We start from the raw sequence: 19,241 nt of genomic DNA on the forward strand, positions 1-19,241 counted from the left end.
TCTTGCTCTTTGATCTGATTGCAGCCCTGGGTTACTATCATCTTCTATTGGAGCTAAAATGCCATTATTCTCCTCTTCCTCGTCAGCGAAATCGAGGTCACAAGGTGTCAGGGCATCAGATTTGTGTTGCTCTTTAGTAGCCTCCACAGGTCATCGAACGAATGTGAAATTCCGTCACACCTACGAGCGTCGAGAGTAATAGGAATTGTTGTATTTTTGCTGTTGTGAAAAAATAATAGATTGAACGCTTCCTTTAACAGCAACTAAAGAGCATGAATGTGAAAAAATAGACTGCCGTAAAATTGATTGAACGGAAAATGTGAAAAAAATATATATATATATTCTAGGGTAAATGTTTTTAAGGTGCAATATTACATATAAACCCTTGATTTTAAACTTCATGATAACGGGTGTTAGATTGAGGGACGAATAAGGTTCACTTGTTAAAACATCATGATTTAAACAGTTCATTTTTTTATCAGGGACGAAAAGTGACTCCGGCCTAAAAAGTACAGGAACTAAAACAGTAATTTTCTCTTTTTAAAATAAATCAGAACACCAAGGTTTGGTTTGCAATTTAAATTAAAATTGAATAAATGTATCAAAAACTTATTAAAAAAATCATAAATAGATTTATTATATGAAATAATTGAATTCACATATTACATATAATAAATTTTTACTTTTATTATTTTTTTCACCATGTAAAATGCGAACTCTAATCTAGTTGCTTAGTAATTTTGCTAACTTACTCACTGATTCCATCCAAGTAATTTTTAGGCAAGATAGTGACAAAAATATAGCATTAATAGAAATTGCATACATATCTACGAATCAAAATCCAGTTCTTGTCTTTGTGGTATTAACTTCTGATATGTACACTTGCTAATTTATGTGTAGTTTAGTTAAGTGATGAGAACAATTTTTAAAACCTTTGAGTGAAATCCATTATTTTTAATACTTTTACACACATCAAATGATCAACCGATTGTCATAACACCTGGATGGATCAGTCGCTACAAATATATGGATCTAAATTAATACACCGTCAACACAATCATGATAAACGAAGATTTTTAATGTGATTTGCCACCACCCCCACTACTAATTCGACTTTGATTCCTTGAACCACCACTGGCCGCTGATGTCCCACCACTCGTGTTGATTTCCCCGCCGCTTATAGGAACCGATGTGGTGCAATCAATCTGATTATATCACATGTTTAACAAGCATAAGTAAACAAATATCAAAACCTAAGTCACAAACATAGAATATATATTACTATTTTAATCAATAGTATATACGAAAGCATATTAATATGCTAATAGTAATTATAGTTAACTAATCATGTTTTTTTCTTACATTTCAAAACAAACAAAGTTAATTACTTTTCAGACGTGACAGAATAAATGTCTTCCGGATGATATTTATTATTCCTTTTATATGGGCCTTGTTTTGGCATCAACACAAGCACGCACACAAAATAAATAAATAAAATGTTTTTCAATAATCCCTTACATAAAAAAACTAGTGAACTTTATCATCCACTTCAGTTCCATTGTTGATTCTAGGGGGCGTTTACGTACAGTTCGGTTTTCGCGGTTTTTAGGTTAAATCGTAAACCGAACCGTTAGTAACGGTTTTTAATTTTCGTAAACCAAAACCGAACCGTTGAACTCTTAACCCGAACCAAACCGAACTGTTGAACTCTTAAACCAAACCAAACCGAACCGTTAATAACGGTTTGGTTCCGGTTTGGTTTCGCGGTTTGGTCTTGTTCGGTCTTTATACAATATATTCAAAATAATTCATGATATGTAAATATTGCATAACTCACAACGATTTATGTAATTTAACAAACAACTAATTTTTACCCTTTTAGTATCTCATTTAACAAAATAAAAAGCCAATTAATGTTTCTTGCATTTTAGTTTTGGGCTTAGCCAACTTTTTTTTTGTTTATTATCAATATTTGTCAATATTTAGTAGTGTATATGTGTATATACACATATATATAATACAAAATACTATGTGTCTAGTTATAAATTTATATATACATATATATTATGAAATATTTTAAAAATACATATAAACAAATAAATCATACGGTCCGGTCCGGTTTTATGCGGTTGGTTTTCGGTTCAAACCGTAAACCAAACCGTTCACTACGGTTTGGAAATTTTCAAACCAACCAACCGAGAGTAAAGAAAAAAAACCAACCGCGAAACCAAACCGATGACTGGTTTGGACGGTTTCACGGTTTCAAACCGGACCACTAACACCCCTAGTTGATTCAACAATAAGAAATGTGAATTTTGTTATGAATTATAATTATTATAATAACTCTTTGAAGAAACACTAAGTGACCCGGTACAGATTATAGATAATCTGGGGGTTAAGTAATGTTTCCCACGGATGAGGTCTAGCTGAGAAGGCTGTTCTTCAGGAGACCTGCAAAACAAACACCGTAAGCTCGTCACTGAGAAGGGGGGGGGTTCCTCCTTGTGACCACCCTCCGGCGTGAGAATCAGACTAGGTTGCTCTGAATATAAGTGTATATTAAGAGATTGCTAGATAACTGGATAGCAGATGATCTTACCATTCCAAGATGTTGGAGTATTTATAGCCGAAGGTAGGTTTCCTAGAAGGTACAGCCAGCTGAACAGTATTCCTGTTCAATCAACAGTAGACTATGCACAGGCCATACTGGTTGGTGGGTAGGTTACGGCCAACAGTAACAAAGTCGGCTGCACTATTCCACCAACTGTAGATTATGCACGTCCCACTTACTGTGGATTGTACGCAGGCCATGCTGGTTGGTGAATAGGTTACGGCCAATAGTAACACTATTCCACCAACTGTAGGCTGCGCATGCCCCACAGTAAGGGTTGGTGAGTAGGCAGCGGCTAATAGTGACAAACAGTACTAGAGGGTGTTCCTCCTCGCACTGTTGTCGGTGAGCTGTCACCCTGTGATTGGCTCATGGGCTGTTCTGGTCAGATCGTCTGTCCTATCCATACCTTGGTAGGTATAGTACAAAAGATCTTTCAGAATCAGACTGGCTCATTTAGGCGGGATTGTTCCCGCCTTGCTCATTCCTTCATGTGACTACTGAAGTAGCTAGTGTCTTGTGCGTGTAGCCCTGCTGTCTGCGGGTAGCCTTCCCTGATGGCTTGTATCCGCAACTGCGGGAACAGGCGGGGTACTTCACCATTGGGAGGCTTTTCCTGCGTGTACAGCTTGTGTACTGCGCGTAAGATTCTATGAGCATGGTGGGTCCTGTGGGAGCAGATGGCCTTTGCGCAGACGTCCCTGTTCAAGGTGAGTCTTGCGGGACCAACTGGTCTCTGCTGGGACCTACCTCTTCAAGTCCCCCCAGTCCAATGTTCTTCTCATGAATGTTTAATAAAGTGAGGTGAACTTTTGGACTTTAAGCAAGGGGTTTTGAAAAGGGTTTTTAGTTTTAAGGTTCTCCGTGGGGATTCTTCCCGCGGGTTTCCTAATGTCACTTGCAAAAATTCCCGATTTTTTTGCTTGATCTTTGGGTATGATGCGGGTAGGTATGTAACCTTCTCGCAAGTCAGGAGCGTTGAGTCTCACTTGTGTGGATTCTCCTTGAGGTTTTAGTGGTTTTGAACATAGTGATCAATTATGTTTAAACCACCAATTCCATCCTGGAGCCTCAAACAATGTAGTTCTCGACGTTCCCGCTATGCGGGGATGTTATTTCCGTTTCCACAAGCATTGCCCAGAAGATCCTTCTTGGTTTCAATTCCCTGCGGAGCGCTAGGTATGTGAAGGGTTTTGCCTTAACACTTTACCCGCGCTCGTCTTACGGTTACTTTACTTTCAAGGTACCCCTGGCGTCAATTCCCTGCGGGTGCTAGGTACGTGAAGGGTTTTGCCTTAACACTGTACCCGCACCCGTCTTATAGTTACTTTGTTGCCGGGGTATTCTTGGCTTCAATTCCCTGCGGGTGCTAGGTATGTGGAAGGTTTTGCCTTAACACTGTACCCGCATCCGTCTTATGGTTACTTGGTTGCCAAGGTAAGGGGTATTTTCCCGCTTACTTTTGAATCTTTATGAATTTTGAATTTTGAAATTCGAAAGGTTGGTAAGGATAAGAACAGTCCAAATATCTGAAACGTCGTGCGACGGTTTCTTCTGATTGTGTCAGGACGTGCAGGAAGTTATGGTGACGTGACAGAACATGGTCATTCCAGTCGCTTTTTCAGGCGCGTGGGGCGTGATTTTGTCGGGCGCGTGGCCGCGAAATTACTGGCACACGTCCTTTCAACAGCTGTTGCCAGCTTGCTTTTTGCCACGTGTCATAGTTTCATTGCACCTTTGATTTCTCTCTCCTTCGCATTAAATTCACCGCATTAATTGCGATTACTATATAAAGGGGGAGAGGGTTATTTGCAATTCACACTTTTCACTCTTTTCTTCATCTTTAAGGCGATTTCCGGCGAATACTCCTTTATTCAATCGAGCATTCTCTCGAAATCGCTCTCTTCTTCCTCTGCAAGATGTCCTCTCGTGATGCTGAAGCTATAGCTGACGACAGGGGTACTGCTGGTGAGTGCCAGTGTGCTCTGCCCGGCGATCAGTACCGGTATGTTGTCAGGAAGTTCATGCTCGATCATCTCGAGCCTGAGTTTCCTGAATCCCACCAGACCGTGTACGATGCCCCCAGAGGCAAGATCGGGGTTTATGCTGCATTTTTTGTCTATGGGAATCTTAGATTCCCATTGACAAAATTTGTTTACCGTGTCCTTGAGAGGCACGGTGTTCATTTGACCGAGCTGCACCCCATGGCGATCGCCAAGATTCGCCATTTTGAGTGGGTGTGCCGGATTTTGGGCATCGAGGCCCATGTGGACCGCCTGATGACCTTCTATACCTGGAGGTGCATCCAGGGGTGGTACACCCTGACGACCCGCATTAAGGGTCTGAAGATTTGCGACACCGAGCGCAGTCTTCGCGCGTGGAAGCAGGAATTCTTCTACATTTCTGCCCGCGCCATCCCCCTTGCCATGAAGTTTAAAAATGGCCAAGCGATACCGAGCCTTCACGCCCCCAACTACCAGGAGGCGGAATGGTTTTCGAAGATATCCAGGATCCAATCTCCGGTTTACCGGTTTGCGGAATCCGGGATGGTTATGTTAGGGATGAGCCGGGTGTGGAAAGATGCGTCTCAGGTTCCCATCCTTCTCGAATACGGTTTGAACTCTATTCCCTATGGTATGTCTTGTCTTTCTTTTTGATACAAGTTTGTCTTCTAACTGTTTCTTTTCTTTCAGAGGGAAATAATTTGGAGTCGCTTCTGTTCCCGCGGGAAACCGACGGTCCCGCGCGGATGGGTACTCGTGCTCTGGACGAGGGCGAGTTGCCCATCCTGGAGCAAACGGCGGATCGTTTTGTGGAGGTCTATCCGCTGGGCCACGAGATCCTGAGCCACCGGCGGCCAGGTAAGGCGATATTCTTTCCTCAATCCCTCAATGCTGTACCCGCTGTTGGAATTCTTGACCTGTCTTCTTCTGAGGAATCCTCAGATGCTCCTCCACTGGTGCGGAAGAAGAAAGCTGCTGTCGGCGGGAAAGGGAAGGAGAAGGCCTCCACGGCTGGTCCGGTGGTTCTATCTGACTCGGAGTCAGATAGTGAAGAGGTGGCGGGGAAGCCCGGTGGTGAGAAGACCACTGCTCCGGAGGCTACGACCGTTACCTCCGGAGAACCGACGAAGACGACGGTGACCGGTACCAAGAGGCCGGCTCCATCGGGTTCCTCCCCGCCCGTCCGTACGTTCAGGGTCAAGAAAACCCGTAAGTACAATCATAGTTGTCTTTGTAGATTTATTACTTCATAAATTTATCTAACACTTTCTTCTTTATGCAGGCGTGGATGTTGACGCACTCCGGGGTGAAACGCAGGGGAGTACCTCCCCGCCAATGACGGTAGGCTCGGTCAGCCTTCCTGAGGCATCGACCCAGGCGCCTGCGCCTGCATCCGCTGGTCCAGTTGCTCATTCCTTTGAGCCAACTGTTCCGGCCGAGATGACGTCACCGCCGGCCGTGAGTGCGATTTTTACAGCATCCTTCACGGAGCCGGCGGTTACTGCTACTGATGAGGCGGCGACCGCGGCGGCGACCACAACGGCGACCACGGCGGCTGCCACCATGCCCGCGCCACCGGCACCGACGGCCGGACCATCAGGTACGCGCAGGGCTTCCCGCCGATCTTTGCCACCTTCCCGTCTGCCTGACCTGTTGGATGGATTTCCTTTAGGTTCAGGTGATGGGTTTGGCGGCTATCGGCCTGTCATTGACCGTACAGGTGCGTAGGGTTCCTTTCTTTTTCCCTTATGTTTTTTATCATCTTTTCCTTACTGCTTTTGTTTCTTTTGCAGTGTCGGATTCCAATGAAGTGTATGTTCCACGATGGAACATTCGCCGAGGAACAACCCTTCGCACACCTGTGGAGTGCGTGGACTGGGCTCGCCACGCTGCTCCCCCGGGTGCGTTGGGGGAAGCCATGGTTAGCTACCAGGAGGGTAGGCTAACCAATGAGCTTCGGGTTCTCCAGGCCCGGATGCAGCCGCGCGTCGAGCTGCTTTGTCGTGAAAACGACAAGTTGAAAGCAGCTCACGCCAAGGACGTATCTGAGGCGCGTGCTCTTCGGGAGGAGAACCAACAGCTGGCGGCAGCTGCCGCCGACAAGGAGAAGGCCTTCAAGGCCCTCGAGGTTGAAGTTCAGGCGCGACTCGAGGCCCGCTCCAAGGCTGCCCAAGCTGTGAATGAACAGCTTCGGCTGGCCAGGGAGACTGCGCGAAACGCAACCGAGAGGGCTGGCAAGGCTGAAGCCGTTGCTGAGCCTTTGCGTGTGGAGAATGAGGAGCTCAAGGCCAAATTAGAGGCTCTCCAACGCGCTCATGATGCCTTGGCAATGGAAGATGCCAAGAAACTCCAGGAAATCCTGGACCAGAGGGGGGTGCTTGACCACACCGAGCGGAATCTTAAGGGCGTCGAAGAGGCTGCCGCAAAGGAAGTTTTACTTGCCAACCTTAACAAGAGCGAAGCCGAACGCGCCCATAACGAAGCTCAAGCTGCCCTCCAATGGCTTCTTCGAGAAGCGTTGCCTCAGGTATGTTTAGCTTTGTCTTCACGCTTCTCTGTAAGAGAAAAGGTTCTAATACTTTGTATTTTTTCTTTGTAGGTTGTGCGTCGGGTCTTTTCAGAGACCTCTTACGATGATGCTATGAGTGCAGCCCTCAACGCTTCTCATGAGGATGGGGAAAAGGCCGGCTTCTTGCTTGGTCTAGGGTTTGTTGAGAAAGGCGTCCCGCCTTCCAACTTCCCTTTGTTCAATGTGGATACCGAAGCCATTTATGACCAAGCATTGAACCAATACGCCGCCTTCCCGCATCCAGTGGTGGAAAAGGTGGACGAAGTAGCTGTTGCTGATGATGGGTTAGCTGTCCTCAAAGCTTTCCTCGAACCACCCCGTTCTTCTGACGGAGCGGGTCCAAGTGGAAGCGGCCCTGAAGCTTGACCCTGAAGATCCCTTTCCATTGCTAAAATAGACTTGTATAGATTTACTCTTTTAGGCGGGTAGTAACCCGGCCATTCTTGTAATATATCATTGAAATATAAATATTTTTGCGGATAAGATTGTTATTTCCTTCTTTGGATTCCTTGCTTTATAAACTCATGACTTAGTTTAAGTTAGCAATTTTCCAAGTGTTTTAGAATAAGTTAACCTGTTGAACGTGGTTGATGATGGGTTAAAGTTTCGCTTCCTCTTTCGTGATTGTGCGGGTAGAACCGTCACTTGCACTTGGTAGGATGGCTAAACTTTAACCTTCATCTGACCTGCGTGTAGGTTTTCCTCATTTTTCCTCGAAATTTCTAAGTATTTAGGATAAGTTAACCTTTGAACGTGGTTGATAGTGGGTTAAAGTTTTGCTTCCTCTTTCGTGATTGTGCGGGTAGAACCGTCACTTGCACTTGGTAGGATGGCTAAACTTTACCCATACCTGACCTGCGTGTAGGTTTTTTTTTTTTTTTTTTTTTTTTTAGGATAACCTTTGAACGTGGTAGATGATAGTTTGAAGTTTTGCTTCCTTATTTGTGATTGTGCGGATAAGACCGTCACTTGCACTTACAAAGATGGCTAAACTTTACTTACATCATACCTGCGTGTAGGTTTCCCTTATTTTTAACGTTGTGTTTATGCGGGTTTTGCCGCCTTCCACACGTAACGACTTACTTCTCCCCATTTATGCGGTAAATACCGGCACCAGTGGGGAGTTCATAAGGATAAAGGTAAACACATTATGAAAGGAGAATCATTTCCATTAGAAGTGGCTCTTGGCCTTTTCTTTACAAGTTTTGGAATTGATCTACATATAACATTTGCGTAATTGAGCTCCATTCCATGTTCTTGGGATGGGAGTGCCATCGAGCCTTTCGAGCCGGTATGCGCCCTTTCCCAGAACCTGTTTGATAACGTATGGCCCTTCCCAGACCGGGGCCAACTTTCCTGGGCGTTCTTGGTTCGAAGCCTCGTTGTTACGCAGTATGTAGTCTCCTTCCTTGAAGTTGCAGAGTTTTACCCGCGTGTTGTAGTACTTTTGCATTTGTCGTTTGTAGTTCTCTTCACGCACTGCGGCTAAGTCTCTGCGTTCCTCGGTTAGCATAAGATCCAACCGTCTTTCCGCATCATTGTCTTCTGGCTGACTCAAGACCCTTGGTGAGGGTAGACCAATTTCGACCGGGACCATGGCTTCAGTGCCATAAGTGAGGCTGAACGGGGTTTCTCCCGTATTGGCCTTCTTCAACGTTCTGTTTGCCCAAAGGACGTGCGGAAGCTCGTCCACCCAGCCGGATCTGTGTTTCAAGAGTCTTTTCTTTATGCCTTCGACGATGCTTTTATTTGCTCTTTCCACCTCACCATTTCCTTGCGGGTGTGCCACTGAGGTAAAGGTGTGGGTGATTTGAAGTTCTTTTAGCCACTGTTGTAGCTTTTTGTCAGCAAAGTTGGTGCCGTTATCGCTCACCAAATTCTGTGGAAGTCCAAAACGACAAATTATAAATTCCCAAATAAATTTTTTGATATGCTTTGCGGTTGTTTGGGCTAAAGGTTTTGCTTCTATCCACTTGGTGAAGTAGTCGATGGCTACCACTAGGAACTGAACATTTCCTGCTGCTGTAGGAAATGGGCCTGTCACATCGATGGCCCACTTCTGAAATGGCCACGAAGAAGTGACTGGAACCAGTTCGTTTTTCGGGCGATGCGTGTTAGGTGCGTAAAGCTGGCAAGACCTGCATTTTCTGATGTATGCCAGTGCATCCGTATGCATCCCCGGCCAAAAGTATCCCGCGTTGTTTAGCTTGGCTACAACAGCGCGGGGACCTGCGTGTACCCCACAGATGCCTTCGTGTACTTCCCTTAGGAGGTAGTCGGCATCTTGGTTGTCCACGCATCTCAAGAGTGGGCCAAGAAAGTTACGTCTGTAAAGGATGTCATTGACGAGTTGATAATTCAGTGCTTTACAGCGTAGTTTTCTTGCCTGTGTTTTTGACTCTGGTAGTATTCCTGCTGCAAGGTAATTTATTATTGGTGTCATCCACGTTTCTGTACTGGTTTGGATGACACAAATTTCCTTGTGCGGGACTGATGGCGCTTCGAGGAGTTCAATGCGGATGTCCTTTCCCAGGTGGGTGAAGGCTAGTGATGCAAGCTTGCTTAACGCATCCGCAGATTTGTTTTCGCTGCGCTTGACGTGTATGACTTTACAATCACTAAAATCACGCATAAGGGTTTTTGCCTGGGCGAGGTACAGGGCCATGGTGTCGTTCACAGCCGTGTATGTTCCATTTATTTGGTTGGCCACCAGCATGGAATCCACGTGGGCTTCCAAGTTTTTCACTCCCATCTTACGCGCAATTCTCAAACCGGCCAAGAATGCTTCATATTCGGCTTCGTTATTCGTACTTGGAAAGTCCAGCCGAATAGCGTAAGTATATTCTTGGCCCGCTGGGTTGGTTAATTTTAACCCTGCGCCTGAACCCTCGTTACTGGCTGCTCCATCAGTGTAGAGTCGCCAGACATCATTGACGTCCTGTGCTGGGGAGGGTTGAGCCTCCTCCTGGCACTCTTTTTCCCGCGAAGCGGGGACTTCTGCAATAAAATCGGCCAAGACCTGGCCCTTTATGGCTGGTCTTGGCTTGTACTTAATTGCATATTCTCCCAATTCAATTGCCCATTTGGCTAGACGTCCCGATAATTCGGGTTTGCCTAGAACATTTGAGAGTTTGAAGTTGGTGAGAATGGTGATTGGGTGGCCCTGGAAATATCGTCTTAACCTGCGTGAAGCGTGTATAAGTGCTAAGACTAATTTTTCAAGGGTAGAGTACCGGGTTTCTACGTCTGTTAGTACACGGCTAACATAATAGATTGGCATCTGGATGCCCTTTCGTTCTACTAGCAGGACTGCCCCGGTTGCTCTATCTGTTGCGGAAAGGTATAGGATTAACTCCTCTCCCGCTTGTGGTGCTGTAAGTGTTGGGAGTTCGATCAGGCGTGACCGAATCTCCTGAAAAGCTGCTTCCGCTTCTGGTGTCCAGCGGAAGTGCGTTTTCTTCAAGCAGTTTCTCAGTGTTGACACGAAAGGAAACGACTTATCCGCATGGTTTGCCAAGAAGCGATTAAGTGCGACTAGTCGCCCATTCAGTGTCTGAGCCTGTTTGCTGGTGGTAGGTGATTCCATTTTAACAATGGCTTCGACCTTTTCAGGGTTCGCTCTAAAGCCATCTTTAGTAACAATGACTCCCAAGAACTTCCCTTCTTCCATCCCAAATGAACACTTGCTCGGGTTGAGCTTCATGTTTATCTTTCGGAGCGTGTTGAAAGTTTCTTCAATGTCTTTCAACATCGCCTCAGGCTCGAGGCTTTTGATGACCAAATCATCCATATAGACTTCCAAGTCTCTCCCGATTTGGGCATGAAACTCTTTGTCCATTAGTCGTTGGTACGTGGACCCTGCATTCTTAAGTCCGAATGGCATCATTTTATAACAAAATGTACCATCGGGCATCCGAAATGCGGTTTTGTCCTGGTCATCAATGGCCATGTGGATTTGGTGGTACCCCTTATACGCATCCAAGAAGCATTTAAGGCGAAATGGTGCCAACGAATCCACTTTGAGATCAATTTCTGGTAACGGATAACAATCTTTGGGGCATGCTTTGTTCAAATCTTTGAAATCTATGCACATGCGCCATTGTTTGTCATTCTTCGGTACCATTACGGGATTTGCAACCCATGTTTGATATCTACTAACGCGTACGATGCCTGCGTCAAGGAGTTCCTTGACTTGGGTTCTACACGCGTTAGTTTGTTCAGGCCCCATTACTCTGCGCTTTTGTACGATTGGCGTAACAGCCGGATCGCATTTGAGCTTATGCTCCGCCTTACTTCGGGGTACACCAGTCATGTCAGCTGGTGCCCACGCAAAGATGTCAGCGTTTTTCTGCAGTAAGCGCTTGAGTAAGGTGCGGATGGGATCAACAATTGTTGGTCCAATGGTAACGGCCTGGTCGGGGTATTTGCCATTGAAGGCCCATTTTTCCGGTTCAGTGATGGTTGGTTTAGCCTTCTTCGGTTTGGGTTTAGATGAGACAGATGCGATGCATACCTGGGGAATGCCAGAGATCATTGCTACACCCTCAGCTGTTGGCCATCCCATCATGCCGTGGACTGAAGATACCACGGCGTTGAATCTTGCCATCCCGTCTCTTCCAAATAGGATGTCGTACGTGTGGTGTGGCTTTTTCATCACGACAAAATCCACGTCTTCTGTGCGTGAATGATTCCCATCAGTAAGAGTAACGGGGAAAGATAGGATACCCAGGGGTGTTTCTGTACTGCCGTCAAACCCTTCCATTGAAGCGTAGACCGTTTCCAAGCGTTCTTTGTCTTCATCATCCAGCTTATCAAAGAACTGCCTGTACATCACTGTCGACGAAGCGCCGTTGTCAGCAAGAGTGCGGGAAGTGATGTAGTGCCCCAGCTGGCTTCTGATGACGATGGGGCCTTCTTTGCTGGGGCCTCCTGGCACTCGCGGGAAGCGCACCTCAGCTTCCTTCCACGCGCATGGTTCTATCACCTGTCTTTTCCTTCCTCTGACCTTGCCATGAACCATGTTGATGCTGATGTCGACGGGCTTTCGTCCGTTACCTCTGTACCGGTTGTCATTCCTTCCTCCCTTCCTGATCGATGCCACGAGATGTGCAAGCCTTCCATCCTTGACAAATGTCTCAATAATATCCTTCAAGGATGTGCACTCTTCAGTACCATGACCCTTTGTCCCGTGGAAATCACAGGATTTGCTTTGATCCGCATTAGGTTTCTGCCGGATCGATGGGGCTTTGGGCCATGGCAATTTTTCCGTGGCAAATATCTCCGTGACGCTCTTCGTGAGTGGCGTCCACCGGTGTTTTCGATTTGAAGGGTGTGTGTTGTCCCTTCCGCCAACAAGAGGGCGAGAGCTGGATGAGGTGTCAAAGTTTACCCTTGACTGCCAAATACCTAGCCTCCTCTTTTTGTTCTGCCGGGCGATCCGGACATTGTTCTCTCTTGTCCTCTGCGTGTAGAGGTGTGTACTCTGGGGAAGATCCCTTCCCAGTTGCTTTTCCGTCTCGGCAAAGCGCTTTGCCGCCGTCATGATGGCATCCCAAGTTGATGGCATGCCATCCTTACCCGTCAACGTGCGGATAAGTTCTGGGTATTCGGCGCCTTGGATGAAGGCGGCGCGAACCAGATCCTCACTTATGTTGCCGAGACTAAGCTTTTTGGAGTTGAAGCGAGTGATGAAGTCTAGTAAAGATTCATCCTCCTCTCTCACGCAGTTGAGGATCGTCCACTGCTCTTCAGTGTACTTCCTCTGTTGGCTGAAGTGCTGGCTGAACTTGTTCTGAAAGTCCGCCCAGTCATATATGTGGTGGATCGGTAAACGATCGAACCATGCCCTGGCCGCTCCGACCAGAGTCATCTGGAACATGTAGCACCACGTGGGTTCCGTCCAGTTGCTGACGGTAGCCCCCGCAATGAACCTGTTCAGATGGTCATCTGGGTCGGATAGACCATCATAAGTGCCAATGTTGGACATTTGTTTGGCACTTCTCGGGGCGATTGCTTCCGCAATGTCTCTTGCGAATTTTGACCTTCCTGCATTTGTAGCAGTTGGTCTAAAGGTTTTGGAGAAGTCACGCGGGTTTCTCTCCGCGATTGGTTTAAAAGCTTCCCCAAAATTCCTTTTTGGTTGGACGTCCGTGTCCTTACGCTTCTCTTTCGCCTTATGGCGAGGGTTCGCGTCGGTATCGGACTCCAACTCGTCGTCTGAGTACTCGCAGTCACTGCTCATATTGAGGTGTTGGCGAATACTGGTGAATTCGTCAGCCTGTTGAACTGAACGCAAGCGTTCATCCAATTCGGCTTGGAATTCTCTTTGCCGTGCTTCGGCCCACGCCTTCACTTGATCTAGTGTTTGGCGAGGGACCTTCGTTCGTTTTTCCGGTTGGGTATCGGTGAACCCCAATGGAATATTTACTCCACTTGCCCCGGCTTGGGTAGTCGGGGTAGTGTTCGTAAGGATTGTATAACCGCCGGTGTTCCCCCCAGTTGCTGGGGTTGTTACCGGGGTTTCTTGGTCGGTTACAGGCCTTTGGACCGGAGTAACGTTAACCATTTCTTCAGAAATTGTGAAAAAACTAAAATAGTTCTAGCTTTTATGCACGGATGGCGCCAATGAAGAAACACTAAGTGACCCGGTACAGATTATAGATAATCTGGGGGTTAAGTAATGTTTCCCACGGATGAGGTCTAGCTGAGAAGGCTGTTCTTCAGGAGACCTGCAAAACAAACACCGTAAGCTCGTCACTGAGAAGGGGGGGGGTTCCTCCTTGTGACCACCCTCCGGCGTGAGAATCAGACTAGGTTGCTCTGAATATAAGTGTATATTAAGAGATTGCTAGATAACTGGATAGCAGATGATCTTACCATTCCAAGATGTTGGAGTATTTATAGCCGAAGGTAGGTTTCCTAGAAGGTACAGCCAGCTGAACAGTATTCCTGTTCAATCAACAGTAGACTATGCACAGGCCATACTGGTTGGTGGGTAGGTTACGGCCAACAGTAACAAAGTCGGCTGCACTATTCCACCAACTGTAGATTATGCACGTCCCACTTACTGTGGATTGTACGCAGGCCATGCTGGTTGGTGAATAGGTTACGGCCAATAGTAACACTATTCCACCAACTGTAGGCTGCGCATGCCCCACAGTAAGGGTTGGTGAGTAGGCAGCGGCTAATAGTGACAAACAGTACTAGAGGGTGTTCCTCCTCGCACTGTTGTCGGTGAGCTGTCACCCTGTGATTGGCTCATGGGCTGTTCTGGTCAGATCGTCTGTCCTATCCATACCTTGGTAGGTATAGTACAAAAGATCTTTCAGAATCAGACTGGCTCATTTAGGCGGGATTGTTCCCGCCTTGCTCATTCCTTCATGTGACTACTGAAGTAGCTAGTGTCTTGTGCGTGTAGCCCTGCTGTCTGCGGGTAGCCTTCCCTGATGGCTTGTATCCGCAACTGCGGGAACAGGCGGGGTACTTCACCATTGGGAGGCTTTCCCTGCGTGTACAGCTTGTGTACTGCGCGTAAGATTCTATGAGCATGGTGGGTCCTGTGGGAGCAGATGGCCTTTGCGCAGACGTCCCTGTTCAAGGTGAGTCTTGCGGGACCAACTGGTCTCTGCTGGGACCTACCTCTTCACTCTTCATTTGTGTACTATTATATTATGACTCTTTATTTACTTAACTCATCTTTGTGTTAATTATGTAATCAATGTAATGAGCCTATAAATAAATGGCTCATGCTACATATTAAGATATGAATAAGAAATCATTTCCTTAATAGGCTATAGTTGTTTTACAACATGTTATCAGCATGATACAATTTTAAAATGGGTCATACTAACATAACGTGGATCATATCATCCCTCAAGTAAGTCTTACTTCAACTTTTGGGTATCTTTTTATTAATTTTGTATTATTTTGATATTGTATCTTAGATAAGTAGTTAAATTCTATTTATGTTCTTATAATCCAAAAACCATTGTGATTCTGAAAGGAAATTTTCATCATACAATTGATCCTTTGGACTAAAATTTAAAGTTTGAATCTATAAGTTTTTATTTAATTATTTTAAGTAATTTATTTTTGAAGAAAATAAAATATTTTCTGGAATAATGTTATGGAACAATATTCTGGTTACGAAACTTCACTTTATTTAGTTTTTTTTTTTCTTTTAAACCTTATAATATGAAAGCATTTACTGTATAAACTTATGTAGAGGCTTAGGGCTAAAACTGATTTTTGATCCCACGTCCCTTTTAAACGTTTCTAATATGAGTACGTATGAGTAATATTACATATAAGTTAATCAACATTGATATTGGACTTCATGATGTTAATGATTATATTGTAACATTAAAACTTTTCATGTCATTTTATACATTCTGTTAAGTTATTTTAGAAATCCATGATTTTTGTTACGAAAAATAATTTTTTTAAAAACAGAGAGAGAGAACGAAAAGGCATGCATGCTACTTTATTCGTTATTTGAGTACATTTGATGTTTCATTTTCATATCCATTAATCTATCTATACTATTAAAATAACAAAATTTTTTCACATGTCATTCAATTAAATCCTTCACATAGGCTACAAGTGTACAAGTTTTCATTTTTACAATTTTCCCTTCATGAATGATAAAATGAAAAATATGTTGGTGGGAATTGAACTCACTACCTTGCTTTTAAAATGTTTATGGCTTACCACAACTAGGATGAATTGATGTTAGTCTTCTCTTTTTCATAATTGGTATAGTTCACAATCTTTCATTTTATTACTTTTAAAATACAAATACAAATTACTCTTACTAATCTATGTATTTTAGGAGATTATTTATATTTTATGAATTCATAAGATATGTTAAGGTGTATATTATTAAATTTAACTTTTTTATTTTACTTTTTAACCACCTGTGTTTCAAACGGGCTCTATCTTAGTATTATAATATAACTAAGAGCATACATTCATATTACTTTATTGATTATTTAATGACATTTGCCACTTATGTATTACACGGGATATCTTAGTATTATAATATAACTAAGAGCATACATTCTTATTACTTTATTGGTTATTTAATGACATTTGGTTTATATTAACATAATGTACTTGATTTTTTATGTTCATACTATTGAATGCTACATAAAGATGGTGATTTCAAGTTTTATGATTAATATATTAATTAACTAATTAGTTATTAGATTATGACCATATATATTATACATGTAATTTATGAACTTTTTAAAATCGATTTCTCGTATTGAAATAATGCATAACCACATTATATGGCATGAGCATTACAAGATGATTGTTAAAATTATTAGTTATGACGCATGTTAAATTGCTATATATATGAAAAGTATCATAATTTGATTATTTAATATCTACATGAATAAACTATTGTGTTACTTTGTTTGATTGTTTTTTTATATAAAAACAATTTTAACATAAAGATAATGAATGGGTGTTAAATTGACATATTAATTTATAAGTTGTAATTAGCCTTGAATAGATGTTATTAAATTTATAAGTTGTAAGAATATTAAAAGATAATGACTTTTTCAACACCATTTATGCTATTTTAATTCATGGTTGTAACGTAATTTATTTTATGATTTTCAAGACCAATTATGACTATGATTAGTCACATAATATATTGCCTGTTACGAAGATGTTTATTTCATGATGCGTTAAGACTTTTTAAGACCATTTTTTATTTTATGGCTTGATATATATTACCAATGTGAATTTGTGAATCGTCATTGTTTTGGTGCTATTATGTTTAAGTGTTATTTATACTTTCGGTGAGTTATCATATAGAGCACATGATTCACTCTAATAATGGATAAAAGTTGCTTACTTAAATTATATGGCTACCACATTATACATTATAACATGATGCATAAGAAATTTAAAGAAAATTTGTATTCTTTTGTTTATCAAAAAATTTATTTGATCTTGCAAACACTTATCACTGGTGTTTTTGCATTTAAAGTATTACATTTGTTGTATGACAACAAATCTTTATGCAAGACAGTATCATCATTATTAGTTTGTATATCTCATGCACTAAGTATTTTGCAAATAATGTTAATGTTTTTTTTAATTCATTATTTTGCATTGTGATATATGTCTTCTAGATGCTATAAAGTATTTATATAATTGGTCTTAACTAAAACAACTAAAAGACCAAAGTTATGCATTATTGTCATTTTCATCAAAATATTATAAACATATTTGAGTTGTGGCAAAATCCAATTTTAATATGACATTTATTGTGTCAAACTCTCTAAATCTTGTGGACGGTTTTAAAATGAGCATACTCAAACCACAATTTTCTCAATTGATATTTATGTGATTAGAGGATTATTTATAAAAAAATGTTGAATAAAATAGTTATTCATTTGTCACGCTTCATATATGCTCGTGAAGTAGCAACGTCATTACAAGTGTATAAAAGGTTTAAAATAACCACAACATGAAACTTGTATGGTGTATATCCATTTCTTAAGATGAATGTGATGGTAAAATGATCATTTTAAAGATCATGATAGTAAAAATAATTAAATTGTAATGATTTTAAATCATTCATGAAATAAATGTGATGATATAATGAGCATTGTAAATGTCGTGATCTTTGTAATGACTCTAATCCGTACGTTGAAGTGAAAGTGATGATGAGATCAACCAGGTAATGGTGATCATGATTATAATAAGATCAATCGGGTAGTGGTGATCACAAGAACAATGAGATCAACCGAGATTGTAATGACGCTCCTAATTATGAGATCAACCAAATTAATAATAAAAGTGGCCACAAGTTGTGGTACACTTAGGAAGTGATCACAAGAATATTCTGAACCGATATTCTGACTTATATATCGTCAAGGGACTGATAACCGATATATCACTGATATATCAACGATATCCACAGCATAGCTACAAAATATGATAGGACAACAAAGCAGAATATTACATGTACCTTGAAAGATTGACCCTTGAGGTTTGAGAAACCGAAGGAGAAGGATACTTGAACGGAGTCAATACCTTCTTCACCAGACACTGCTCCCAATTCAACTCCTGTTTGTCAAATTTCAAAACAAAACTAGATTATTAATTTACTGAAACAGAAATATTTTGTATCAAGTATAATTAAATGTAACCGAGAAAATTAAAGTTTTGAAACCCGATCTTACCGGAGAAATTAATAGTGATCTGCAGATTTTTGCCGGGTTTCTTGACGTAGTTGTTCGTCGTGCTCCCTTCCACCGCAGTGCCTTACTGCAAAAATAATTTACTTATGCAAATTGAGGTAAACTTTTTCAAATAAATGCAAAAGCTTATAATGGAAACAGATCAAATACCCTAGCTAGTTTATTTATTTGCTAAGAAAAATATTTACTTGTAATACGATATAGATATATATATATATATATATAGGGGAAGGATATTTTGAGAACCTTGTTGAGTTTTAAGAACTCAATTCTAGGCCACACATTTATTTAAATAGATTGGAATATGTGGTTGAGATTAAATCTGGCAAAAAAGTCAAAGTATGAGAGAGCATAAATATGTAAGTGGTTACACTAACTTTTACGTCTGTAACACATGTGTAAAAAGTCGACTCGGTGCGTAAAAAATTCTGTAATTTTTTTACGTGTATGTAACTTGCATATATTACGCATGTGTAAAAAAAATTCAAAAAAAATCGTTACACTGAGTTCTTCCGAGTTCTTAAAACTCAAAAGGGTTCTTAATTGAAATCTTCCCCATATATATAAACTTGAAATTAGTTAACATAAAAAGTAACGATAGTCTAGCAAAACTAGTGCACGACTCTCTCCCACGGGCCACGTGCTCATGTACGTACAAGATGTCAATAACAACCATAACCATTAAATCCGGCCTACAAACAAACAATATATATATATATGATGATCAAATAAACGTACGTAGATAGAGTACTACTTACAGGTATAGGTATAGCATCAGGCGGAAGACCAGAGTTATCCACAACCGTAACTGGTGTGGGCGTAGAGTTATCAACAACCGA

At 42.3% G+C, this 19,241-nt stretch overlaps 1 protein-coding gene and 1 long non-coding RNA gene across 2 annotated transcripts in view; both read right to left on the bottom strand.

Annotated features, from left to right (window-relative positions):
* The window catches only part of LOC143562455 (ATP synthase delta chain, chloroplastic-like), a 134,504-nt gene that overhangs the window by 82,860 nt on the left and 32,403 nt on the right, over window positions 1-19,241 (bottom strand). The window lies entirely within an intron of this gene.
* On the bottom strand, window positions 1,168-18,436 carry LOC143562460 (uncharacterized). Its single transcript, XR_013140489.1, has 3 exons — window positions 18,385-18,436; window positions 18,171-18,268; window positions 1,168-1,205 (listed from the first exon to the last, which is right to left on the bottom strand). It is a non-coding gene; the product is annotated as an uncharacterized LOC143562460 (long non-coding RNA).

This window comes from Bidens hawaiensis, unplaced genomic scaffold (assembly GCF_021521415.1).
Source record: "Bidens hawaiensis isolate Kalapana, Puna unplaced genomic scaffold, B.hawaiensis_p1.1 tig00021020_1, whole genome shotgun sequence".
Classification (NCBI taxonomy): Eukaryota; Viridiplantae; Streptophyta; class Magnoliopsida; order Asterales; family Asteraceae; genus Bidens; species Bidens hawaiensis.